Raw genomic sequence first — 13,695 nt, 5'->3', positions numbered from 1 at the left:
GCCTGACTCATAATGGGCATCACAGGCAAAGTGATTCTTATGATGGCTTGACACAAATAAACCCTTAGTATTGGCTAATCGATCATGGTGTTTCCAAGAATAAGACAGAAGCCTGCTACATCTGCTTATACGTCTTCAATCTGTATAAGCAGAACAATTCTCAAACAAATGAGAGAATGGCAATGTTGGACCCTAACAATGGGGAATCTTGGCTTGTGAACCAAATTCCAGAGTTGAGCCTGTTTGCAGACCTAGAGCCCTTGAGAGAAAGGAAGGCCAGGTTTCCTTGAAGAAGGACCTTGCTAAAATATCTAGTTTTCCTGTTAGCCTTTCTTCCATCCTTCCCCAAAGAGACCTATATCTTTTTAAAGCAGTAACTGTAGACTTGGAAAAGAAAATAATCAGACTTCCTGGGGTTTATGGATACTGGTTCTGAAGTGACTCTGATTCCAGGACTCCCCAAAAGGCATTGCAGCACTCCCTTTAAAGTGGGAGCTTATAGAGGTCAGGTGATTAATAGAGTTTTAGCTAAAATCTGAGTCATAGTGGGTCTAATAGGTCCCTGAACTCATCCTGTGGTTATTTCCTGAGTCCCAAAAAGTATAATTGGGATAGATATGCTTAGACATTAGCAGATGCTGTGGGATGTTCTGTATGTTAAATGTGTTGCTCTGATTGGTTAATAAATAAAACACTGATTGGCCAGTAGCCAGGCGGGAAGTATATAGGTGGGACAAGGAGAGAGGAGAATGATGGGAACAGGAAGGCTGAGTCAGAGAGATGCTGCCAGCTGCTGCCATGACAAGCAACATGTAAAGATACAAGTAAGCCACAAGCCATGTGGCAACTTATAAATTAATAGAAATGGGTTAATTTAAGATAGAATAACTAGATAGCAAGAAGCCTGCCATGGCCATACAGTTTGTAAGCAATATAAATCTCTGTGTGTTTACTCAGTTCGGTCTAAGTGGCTGAAGGACTGGCAGGTGAGAGAGATTTGTCCTGACCGTGGGCCAGGTAGGACTGGAGAAAATTCTAGCTATAAGCAGAATCCTCATATTAGTTTCCTGCCCTGTGGAGTGGTGGCTCTTAAGGTTGGAAAGGATAAATGGAAGCCATTGGAGCTGCTGCCTCTACCAAAGAAAATGATGAACCAAAACCAATATCACATCCCTAGAGGATTATAGAAATTAGTGCCACTACACTTGAAAGGGGTGGTGGTTCCCATCACACCTCCTTTCAGATCTCCTATTTTGCCTGGTTCTGAAGACAGATGGATGATGGAGAATGACAGTTGACTATCTCAAACTTATTCAAGCACTGATTCTGATTATAGCTGCTATACCAGATGTGGTGTCTTTGCTTGAGCAGATTAACATGGTATACAGCTATTGATTTAGCAAATGCCTTTTATTGGTACCTGCCTGTGAAGACCACTGGAAACAGTTTGTTTTCAGATGGCAAGGCCAGCTGGATACTTTTACAGTTTTACCCCAGGGGTATATAAATTATCCCCATGTCATAACTTGGTTTGGAGGAATCTTGATCATCTGTCTCTTTCACAAAATATCACACTGGTCCCCTATATTATGCTAATTAGAGCATGTGAGCAGAAGATAGCCACCACTTTGGACTTGTTGGTAATGCATGTGCACATCAGAGGAGGGAAAATAAATCCAAACAAAATTCAAGGACCTTCAACCTTGGTGAAATTTCTAGGAGTCGAAGTAGTGTGAAGAATGCAGAGATATTCCCTTTTAGATATTCCTGACCACTGCCACTAACAAGAAAGACTTGCAATGCTTAGTGGACCTATTGGATTCTAGAGGCAGCCTGTTCCTCACTTGGGTGTGTTACTCCAGCCCATATACCAATTGACTCATTGGAGCTGCTGGGTTTAGTGAGGCCTGAAATAGGAGAAGGCTCCTCAACAGACCCAGGCTGTAATGCAGGCTTCACTACCACTTGGACCATGTGATCCAATAGACCCAATGATGCTTGAGGTGGCAGTGGCAGATAGGGATGCCGTTTGGAGATTTTTGTCAGAACTCTAAAAGTGAATGGATTACAGAGGGTTTGGGAGTAAGGCTTTATCATCATCTGCAGACAGCTATTCTCCCTTTGAAAAACAGCTCTTGGCCTGCTATTGGGCCTTAGTGGAAACTGAACATTTGCCAATAGGCTACCAAGTTACCATTCAACCAGTTGCCCATCATGAGCTGGCTGTTATCTGACCCACCAAGCCATAAAGTAGGATATGCATAGCAGCAGTCCATTATCAAATGGAAATGGAATATACATGATTAGGTCTGAGCAGCTCCTGAGGGTAAAAGTAAGTTATATGAAGTTGCCCAAATGCCTACGGTTTCTACTCCCATTACAATGCCTTCTGCTCTTAAACATGAACCTACGGCCGCACAGGTGTGCCCTAATAAAGAATAAAAGACTAGGGCCTGGTTTAATGATGGCTCTGCATTCTACGAAAATCACCTAGAAGCAGAACAGCTTCAGAATTACAACGTCTTTCTGTGACAACAGTGAAAGACACTAATCAAGGGAACTCTCTACACTGGGCAGAACTGCAGGCAGCCTATACAATCGCACATTTTGCTTGGAAGGACAAACAGCCTGATGTGCAATCATTTACTGATTCCTGAGCTTCAGCCAGTGAATTGGCTGGATGGTCAGGGACTTGGAAAGACCATGGTTGGAAAATAGGTGAGAATAGAATTTGGGGAAGACATGGAGAGATGTCTGAATGAGCACAGGGTGTGAAGTGACTTGTGTCCCAAGTCAATGCTCATCTGAAGGTGACTTCAGCAGAGGAGGAGTTCAGTAGTCAAGTAGACAGGATGACCCATTCTGTGAATGGTCAGCCTCTCTGCCCAGCCATTCCTGTCATTGCCCAGGGGCCAATGACTAAAATGTTCATGGTGACAGAGGTAGAAGTTACACATGGGCTCAACAACATGGACTTCCACTCACCCGGATGACATGGAAACAGCTGTTGCTAGGTGCCAAATATGCCAGCAGCAGAGACCAGTACCGAATCAGTGATATGGCACCATTCCCCAGAGTGACCAGCCAGACCTGGCAGTAGATTGACTACATAGGATCATTTCCTCCATGGTAAGGACAATGCTTTGTGCTTACTGGAGTAGATACTTACCTTGGTGACATATTTGCCTTTCCTGATCGTAATGCTTCTGCCCAAACTACCATCCATGGACTTACATAAAACCTTATTCACTATCATGGATAATTTATCCACACAAGGTTGCTTCTGACCAAGGAACTCACTTCACAACCAGAGAAATACAACAGTAGATCCATGATCATGGAATCCACTGGTCTCATCATCTGAATGAACTAACTTGATAGGATGGCAGAATAGTCTAAAGATAGTTAGAATACCAATTTGGTGGTATTAGCCTGGAAGGCTGGATCAGGTTCTCCAGAAGGTGGTATATGCTTTGAATCAGTGGTCAATATACAATATGATTTCTCCCATAGCCAGGATCCATGGGTCTGGGAATCAAGGGGTAGAAAAGGAAATAGTTCTACTCACTAACATCACTAGTTACCCACTAGAAAAATGTCTGCTTCCTATTTCCATAACCTTAAGTTCTGCTAGCCTCTTAGTTTTGATTCAAGAGGAGAGAGCACTCCTATCAGGAGCCACAACCAACATTCCATTAAGCTGGAAGCTCAGACTTCGCCCTGGCCACTTTGGGCTTCTGATACCCTTAAGCAAGCAGGCTAAGAAAGGCATAACTGTGTTAGGAGGAATGATTGATTTAGACTCCCAGGGGAAATTGGATTGCTTCTCCACAACAGAGGTAAGGTAGATAGATTATGTCTGGGGTGTGGGGGATCCTTTAGGGAGCCTCTTGGTGCTGCCATGTCCTGTGATTTAGGTCAATTGTAACTTAACAACAATCCACACCAGGCAGGATGACAAAGGGCACAGACTGTTCAGGAATGAAGGTGTAGGTAAGTCACTCTTCCAGGAAAAGAACCAAGACCTACTGAGGTGTGTAGCAAGAATCTTAAAAGTTCTTATCAATAAAAACAAACCCAGAGCTAGGTATTGGGGTGAACACTGAATGATCAGAGAAGCAGAACAAGCCACAGCTTCCTCACCTTGCCAATTCCTCAGGTGATCCTGTTTCCTCAGACTGGAAGCCTCTGAGTCCTCATCCAGATGAATCTCAGCTGAACTGTGCTACTCAAAGCCTAAAAGCTTAAGCAGCCTACTTCCTGGCCCTCATGCCTTGTATACCTTTTTGCTTTTTTGCCATCACTTCCTGGGATTAAAGGCTCACTTTCTGGATTAAAGGTGTGAGTCACCATGCCTGGCTGTTTCCAGTGTGGCTTTAAACTCACAGAGATCCATCAGGAGACACTCACTGTTGGACTACCCTGACTACAGCCTGTAAACTAGACACACACACACACACACACACACACACACAATTACAGGTGGGAAGTACTTTTACCTCCTGAGTCATCTCTCTGACCCCAGAAGTTCATTCTAATATGCTTTTGTCCAGTGACTCCCATCACACAGGAATACACTCCTAAGCTGATGCATTTCAGCTCCTCAACACAATCTACCACTGATAATCCCACATGTGGATCAGTATCTTAAGCTGTGATGTCCCATTTAGGAGCCACTAGCCACATGCTGCAATTGATATATTACTTAAAGTGCAACACTTAGTCACATTTGCCATATGTGCTCAAGGTCTCCTGTGGCCAGTGGCTCCTTATGGGACAGTGGAGATCACAAGGCTCTTCTACCTCTGTGCAAGGTCCTGTTAACATTGATCTATGGGAATGTGCAGCTCCGTTGTGTGCTCTGTGCACCTGGGCTGTTCGCCAGTGTTTGTCACACTGCAGATACTGTGTTGTACCTATTTTCACTGCCTGAGAACCTTCTAGGCCACTGTATGTGCCTTCCATGTCTTGTGACACCTGCCATTCCTACTTGATGGAGTTATATTGTTTCTTTTTTACTTTGTTTTATGTCTACCCCTGTAAGTAATGCTGTAATTAGCACCCTGTCTGGTTCTGGACCTGCCTGATAGTGAACCTGGATGGTTATCCCCCTCCCCTGCCCCGGAAGGTTAGTGAAAAATGAAAGTTCTATGTTGAAACAACAATCATTGCAACATTGCTCTTTAACAGACCTACATCAATTAGAGTTCCCATTGTTATAGATTTTATCAGTCTTAGAAAGTGCTGCTACGCTGATGTTTTAAAATGTCCTCCTTGCTCTTTTAAACACACGCCCCCAAACGGGAACCTGTCCTTGGGTTCAAGTAAGTCTTATACTGAGAAAGAGTCTGACGTGAACGGGCCATGTATATCTTCCTTGATGTAAACAGCCTCTTCAAATGTTCTGTTGATGTTTCTATTTGTTGTTTTGTCTAGGATTGAATAAAGGCAATTTTTACATATCTAGAATATTGGCCATTTTCTAATACATATGTTATAAATATTTATCGCATATTTTTTCAATTTTTAGAATAACAAGTCCATTACTTTTGTAACCTTTGATCCTACAGAGTTTTAAATCTTGATGTCATCATATTTGTCAATCTTTATGAGTAGAATACATTTCTTATTTTTGGCCATTAATATTCTGTCTTCTCTCTCTCTCTCTCTCTCTCTCTCTCTCTCTCTCTCTCTCTCTCTCTTTCTCCCCCCACCCCATTTTTCCTGCTGTTGTTTAACTGTAACCCATCTGGAACTTATTTTAAGTAGTAATACTTCAAGTCAAGATTTAATTTTTCTTCAATATGTAGCTAAAAGTTCTTGTACTATTATACTGGGAAGCCCACTTTTTACTACCAATTTTAATAATATTGTATCATATACCAACCATGTTGTTATATTTTTCATTCTCAATATATTTCTCTATTTTTCACAATTTTTTCATTCATTGCCTTTTTAATAAATTTTGATAATCAATAATAGGCAATAAGGACAACAGCCTTGTACATAGGAATTTCAGAATGAGAATTCCATATTCCACAAAAAACATTGAAATATTTTAATGAGCTCTGCATTGAAATGATAGATTTCTAAACAAGATACTAATATATTTACAATTTTTAGATTTCAGCCTCTGAATATTTCAGTAGTTTTTCAGTATTTAGTTATTTTATTCATAAAGATCTGGCTTGTCCTGCCAGGGCTACTTTTTTCTATTATATAGGTCTTATTGCTTTGGAAATTAATTACATTTATATGTTATGTTTTCTAATTGGCTGTTGCCAATTTATTGATACATTATTAAGAAATGTTACATTTCCTATTATGTGTGCACTGTGACGAAATCTTTAATTGTAAATATTTGTCAACTGAATCTTTAGGTAATAAAGATGGATTGACAGTCACTCTGGAAATTAATCCTTTGGAAAATAGGATCTCCAAACCCAAGACACCCAGAGCTGCAGGGCCAGGGAGCATGGGTTCCACGAGTGGGCTGTCTGGACTAAGGGCAGTGAGTAAATTAGCCTCTGGGCTCTAGCTCCCCTTCATCGTCTCCCTTTGGTGCCCAGCACCATTAAGTGCTCACTGAGTTATAGGAAATAGTATGTCATGGACAAATGTGGTCGATTCTCACAGTGAGCTGCAGCCAAATGATGCCTCAGCTATATTTTTAAAAGGTATTCCAATGTGAGTCAAGCAGGTACCTGCTAGCAAGTGGAGTATGTAAAGGGACCCACTTGCTTTTCGGAGGTGATATTGTGTGGACTCTCATGTTGGTAGTTAAAATACACCAAGCCCCCTCCCCCGCCAGATAGTGGAGACAATCCCAGGCATGCAGGGAGTGAACACCAGCTACCACCTAGACAGTCAGCATCTGCCATGACGAGAAGGAAGCCCTGCCACTCTTAGAGTACAGGGGGCTGACGTAATGCACCTGACTCCGTGCGGCTGGGGGCTGTCTTTAATGGAGGGTACTGGTGCCACACGGAGGCTCCACTGTCTGTTGCTGGCAGTTTAGTACTAGCCGGGCTGTCCCTGGTGACTCAGAACCCGTGCTGCTACGTTCATTTTTTAGGTCCCTATCCTGTTACGGTGGGCACTTTGCTCAAGTGCCCAGTCGGCCATTGTTTAGAGATAGACACCAGTTTGTCTGTCTCGCTCACAGCGTGCTGTCCTTCACTGCCTCTTTTAACAGACACTAGCAAGTGATTCAAGGCATCATGCCTTCTCTGGCCCAGGCTCATCCACAGGTACACCCCCCACGCCTACTCACTTCCACATGCCCAAGTGTTCTCCTAGGCCCCAGTCAACAAGGAAACTGACCCACCCGAGGCTGGGCGTGTATCCTTACCTCAGGTCATCTTCCTTCCTCTACCTGGTGGCAAATCAGGAGCACTGTCCAGTGCTGGTCCCTTCTGGGGATTTTTCCCCATCCTCATCTCTTACGGCTGTCTCTGAGTTGGGCAGCAACAGCTCATTTGGGATTTTAATAAATTTGCTGAGCTGAACCACCTGTAAACCAGCCTGTCCGTCCGTAGCTGAGTGACACACTGATACACCCTCCAAGCAGCCTTCCACCTGTGACTGAGCCACAGAGAGGGTGTCACAGCAGGAATTAATAGGTGTCTATCTGCCCTCAATCTCCTTCTACAAACAGCAAGCCAGAATGCTGTAATCTGATACCCCTGAGCTGAAGCCCAGAGCCTGGACATTCTCCCCTGCAATGAACTGCCTCTTGATCAGCCCAATCTTTGGGACACAAATTAGCGTGGTATTTTGTGGCCAGATTCTCCTTTTCCATTAGTGCCAAAAGCAAGTCCAGAGCAGGGGTTCCCATATACTTGTTTCCTTACTAACAACAGCACAGATTTGCTCCAGAATTCAAGTACTGTTATTCTCCATCTGCAACTTTTCCTTGTTATTGTTTTCATTTTTTTGTTTTGTTTATAAGGTTTATAAAGTTTATTTTTTTACGTGTATGAGTGTTTTATCTGAATGTATGTCTGTGCACCATGAGGATGTCTTGTGCTAGCAGAGAGATTAGAAGAGGTCACCAGATCCCCTAGAACATGAGTTACAGATGGTTGTGAGCTGCCACTTGGGTGCTGGGAACCAAATCTGGGTCCTCTACAGGAACATCAAGTACTTTTAACTGATGAGCCATCTCTCCAGCCCCAAGATCTTTAGTTTATTTTTTGTATGTGTATGTGTGTGTGTGTGTGTGTGTGAGAGAGAGAGAGAGAGAGAGAGAGAGAGAGAGAACACATGAATGACAGTCCCCACAGAGACCAGAGGCATCAGATCCCCTGGAGCTAGAGTTACAGCTAACATGGGCGCTGGGACTGAACTCAAGTCCTCCGTAGGAACAGCGCATGCTCTTAACCTCTGAGCCATCCATCTCTCTAGGCCCAGCTGCTGTTTTCTACCAATTCTACCTGCCATCTTTCCCACTAAAGGTAGTTCTGGTGGCATAGAGACCACATGCTATAGCATCTTTTGCCTCTCTGTCTCCTCGAGCTGATAGCTGTAAACACTACCAGAAAGTGTCTCTGAGCATCATTCAAGTGTGTTACAGGTTGCAGAACCAATGAGGTCTCAGAAGCATTTTGTTGCTTTCATTAATTTCTCTTTTTCTTTGGAGGAACATTGCTGTGGCACAAGGCCCACTAATAAAAGATCAGAAAAATAAAGCTGGTCAGCAATTAGGTAATCTTACAAGCAATGTCAATGAACTGTTAAAGTGTTGTAATTTAACAACTCAGAGTCCTGAGACCAGAGCTTTAACCAGAACTGCTCTTAGTTGCATGGCCCTGATTTGCATGGCCTGATTTGCATGGCCCTGATTTGCATGGCCCCGATTTGCATAGCAGAGATTGCACAGCTGGAAATTATGTACATAGTGGCTTACATTAACCTCCCCAAACTGTACACCAGCCAATCTGGACTGTACCGCATTCACATGGTATGAATTAGATGCCAGGAAACTTGCATGCAGAATACTCACCATAACTGCAAAAGTACACATTCTCAATAGAGACCCTATAGCCCAGCTCACCATCCTAAAGGCAGTGTTAATGTTATTACCTAGACCTTTATTGTAAAGCTGTCCTTTTTATTACTCCTATCTATTGTAAATTTACCTATTATCTGCCAACTCTGTCCCTACTACTACCTACTGTAGCTTTTGTATACTCTGGATGCTTCTATGTAGTTTGTCTAAGTCTCTATGAGAGCTGCTGGTACTCTGGAGTGAGACTATAAATGTGGAACACTTTGTGCTCTTGTGGCTATGAACCACCTCTTTGCTGATTGACATGCAGAAAAAAGTCTTTAGTACTTGTCAAGTAATTTGTTAATCAGCTCTAGCTCATGAGTCAGCTCTGTATCATCATTTTCAATCAAAATAATGATGCCAAGAGTAGAAGTTTGCATCACTTTGCTTTCAGTCTGTCTGACCCACAAGGTTTTTGTGGACGCCAGTCTGCTGAATTGAAGCACATATGAGCGAGGCTATCACTGTATATTTTAGTCACTAATCGTGGCTTTACTCTTTGCTGTTCTCCCTGAGATATGATCTTAGTTTTATCTAGAATCTTGGACCGGTTTAGGTATGTGGTCAACAAGGACACTTGCTGATTCCTACACTTAGCTGCAGGTAATACGACAGCTCTTATCTGCAGTGCTATGTGAATAGTCTGCCGACTATCAAATGGATGACCATTCAAGTCAGGGATAGCCCATAGCACCCAGTGTAGCTGACTTATTTCACTCTAGCAGGCCTGCCTTAGTGACCCTTTCAATCCTGGGTATCAATGTAAATTGTATCCCTGTGACTCACAGACCTGCATTAACTGGGTGTTCCTCTTTCTTCTGAAGAGTTGCCCTACAATGTGTGATCCATTACTCCAGAAAGTGACTGGGAATTGTTACAGGAAATTGTAGCAATGGTATAGCGGGGTCCTTCCTGACTCTTCCTTCTGTCAGTGGATTCAAAGCCTGCTTTGTGACTCAGATCTCAAAACTGTGAGTGAGCATGATATTTTAATTGGGCATCTGACTCAATCTTCTGGCTTAATTTGAATGCATGTGTTACATCTTACTTATAAGTCATCATCCATCTTGTTTCTAAAAGACCTATTTTTTTTTTTATGAACCATCTCCATTTCTGCAACGGAGAGTCCTAAGGCTACTGTGACTTTCATGGTCACAGCTATCTGTGCCAGCCACTCACTGGAGCAAGTGGCTGGTAATGGCTGCCTATCTTCTAGAAGCACTGGTGATGACATTTGCTCTGATGTCCTTGACCAGCTTTCAGCTGACCTCTATTGTTCTCAGAATTCAGAGCTGTCCATATTCCCTAGAGAGAACAATTTCTCAAACAGCATCTCACACTGCTAACTCGGCTCACAAACCAAGTCACAGCCCCCACAGAATCAGCGGTGTCAAAAAAAAAATTCCCTGATTAAGGAATACAGCTAGCATGTCACATTTACTTTTGGTTCCTCTTTTTACCATTTGCCATGTCACTTCTGGCATTTTTACTTTTCTCACTGTGGTCCGTTGCTTTGCCAAAGTTTCTGCAAGTCATTCTAACAGATTCTAGACATTTCTTCTTGAGTTCTTGTCAGGGAGCTAAGTCAAATACCATAGAATGAGGCTCTCACTTCAACCAACTTCCCTGAATCTAACTTCAGGCTCTGGTTACCTCGATCCAACACATTCAAGTTCCATGTAGTTCTTGTGCCCACTCTCAACCTCTGCCAGCACATCTTAACTAGAATCTCTGCCTCTTTGGGTAAATACTTGTGTAACGGTTTCCTCTGAGATCGAAACATTCCATACTGCAGGGGAGCAAAAGAGCAGGAAGGTGAAAATTTCAAAATAGCTTCAGGAAGTCCATGGAACTAGTCAGAGTAATGCCTCTGAACCCCACCCCGCCCCCACCTCCCACAATGAGCAGAGAAGCTGCTGGGGTCACTTTCAGACAAGCCAGGCTGCAGAGACGACTCTGAGACCAGACCAGCTGCCTGGAAGAAGCAGAGCACCCCCGACCTGCCTGGAAGAGTTTAGACCAGCTGAGTCACTTAGACTGAACACTCTCCGGTCTGTTGAGCGGCCTGCAGGCTGTGCAGTGTGCTCCAGGTTCGAAGCTTTTGTGAGCTGGTACTCATGCTGGGGTGGGCTTTAGTGATTCAGCTGTCTTTGAGTCATTTCTGCTCCTGTAATTAACCCCTCACCCATATTCCTGTAAGTAACCCCAATAAAACTCAGTGGTTTACCAGGTTGGACTTTGGTGGTATCCGTACTTTGGTCTGTCGTGGGCTCCCCATGTCATCTGGGGTGAGTAGATGTGTGTGTTACATCTCCCCAGGGAAAGGTTTGTCACACAACAGTACTACCTATCGTAAGTCCAGCAGCCCATTGGGCTGGCATGACATATATTCATTGGTTTTAGTCTGAAGTCCGTTAGATAAAGTCCAGATAGATTCTGGGGGAATTACAATTCTCTAGTATTGCATCTAATACTAAAAGTCCCCTATACAATATTAAGAGGATGGCCAAGATCCTATATCCAGACCTTGTCTGCAAGTCTAGAAAGATCAGAAAACCACACAGCCCAAGGTCCTCATGGGCACTTGCAGGATGGCGCTGCCAAGTCTCAAGTTCCCAGCTCTGGTATGCCAAGGCTGTGATTCTGGAGTCATTCTACATCCCATCCAACAAGAAGGGTCTACTCACTGCTGTGGGGGAACAGCCAGATTCAAGACCTTCTTAGAGGCCCTGATGAAAGGACAAAGGGAACCTTAGTTCTCTGTCCTTGTCCAGGAGAGGACTTGTCAAAACCAGTCTAGAACTGAAGCCAGTGTCTGGAAAGAATCAAGGTTATGGTATGCACTGGTCTTCTGGGGATCTGACTCTTCCCCATGTGCTGTGGTTATCAGTCCTAAGGCAACTATGTCTGAGGTAACCTGTGTTCTCTTTGCCAACATTTTCTCACTTAGCTCTCTGCTGACTTTGGTTAATTTCCCCCTGCAAATGGTGTATATGATGCTGTCCTACTTAATAAACTTGTTTGGCATAACTCATCAGCTTCTGTAAGACCTCCTCTTCCTAGATATTATTTTTGTCTTCTTTATTTCTCATGCCCAGTCCTCCCACTCAACACCTCCCATTTGGGGTACTATTCCTGAGGGGTTAGGTCACATCACCAACCAGGCAAATGTGATATCACTTTCAAATTCTATTCTTTAGCCTCATTCTAAGGCCTGTCACAGTACCAACAACATTGGGTTATTTCCCCAGGAAAATGTTTCCAAGGTGAAATGTTCATGCAGCATGTTTATTGGGAGCAATTCTCTTTCCAGATGCACCTATAATGCAATGAAGAAAACAGGAACAAGGAAGAAGAGGATGAATATCAACACTGTTACAGTTCAGGCCTCCTTTGTACCTTGGGACTCTCTAGAGCCGAGATCGCTCTTCAGAGTCACTACAGAAGGAAACAAGAGAGTGAGTAAGATCTTTGAGTTTCTACAAAGACTAGCCATGGCTGTGGTGAGAGCAGGTGGTCACTGGTCTCAAGGGTGATTCCCAGTGAAGGGCTAAAACCTAAGATACTGGCCCAGGATGAAGACACTAGTGGATGTATTAGTTACTTCTCTGCTGCTGTGATAAAACACCACAATCAAGGCAGCTAATAGAAAGGTTTGTTCAGGATTAGGGTTCCAGAGAGTCCACAATGGCAAGGAGGAATGGTGGCAAGCAGCAGGCATGTAGCAAAAGCAGGAAGCTAAGAGGCCCCACCTTCAATACAAGGAGCAAATGCCGGTGGTGGCCATGTCAGAGGAGCAGCATGTAGCAACTGAAGTTCAAGGTGTCAGTCCACCAGGAGGAAACTCCCTGATGCATGAATCTCGGATAGGCAGGGCCCTGAGACCACAGGCCCCATAATGTCTTTTGCTGCTACTGTGCTTTTACATGTCTGCTGCTGCTATCTTTCTCTGGTATCTGGCACAGCGTGAATGGGTCTGGGGAGATCCCCACCGCCTGCAATGTAGTGTGTTTATCTCATGGAAATATCTTGTTCTACTGGGCATTTTAACCTGTGGATTATTATGAAGATGATTTCTTCCTAGGCTGTACTGTCTAAATGATAATAATAATAATGTTAGTTTAAATAGAGTTTTGATGATTAAAAATATAAACAAGGAAGTGTCACATAGCTATAACATGTAAGTTTCTATTAAGGAGCCATGTAGACTGTGGCTTAGGTTAATGATTAAGAAAAACATTTGAGTTCCAGTTAGCCCAGCTAGCTTAAATTCTTTTAACCTTAATGTTGGGAGATGTGTTCATAGGTTTCAGAGTGCATTACAGCTGAAACAAAGTTTTGAAAAATAACTTAGACTAAGATGTTTTTATCAAATAGCTTTGAGGTGGAAAACCCGTGAAGAAAAATGTGGAACTCTTTAAGGTCAGGGAATAAGAACAAAGCGGCCCAATTATTACTAGATGATGCACCTTTCTTGCCAGGATTGGTAGATGATCAAAAGTGGTGATTAATTACTTATACCCATTTTTGCCCTCAATCTCCTGACATAAGAAACTATTGATGAGTGGGTATGCACCCTAAAGATTTAAAGAAGAGCTGACTGATTCTTTTTCATATATAAAGGTTTAGGTTTGTGATTCCTT

Source organism: Peromyscus maniculatus, chromosome 3 (genome assembly GCF_049852395.1).
Source record: "Peromyscus maniculatus bairdii isolate BWxNUB_F1_BW_parent chromosome 3, HU_Pman_BW_mat_3.1, whole genome shotgun sequence".
NCBI classification, from domain to species: domain Eukaryota; kingdom Metazoa; phylum Chordata; class Mammalia; order Rodentia; family Cricetidae; genus Peromyscus; species Peromyscus maniculatus.
Note: the sequence above shows the minus strand (reverse complement) of the source record.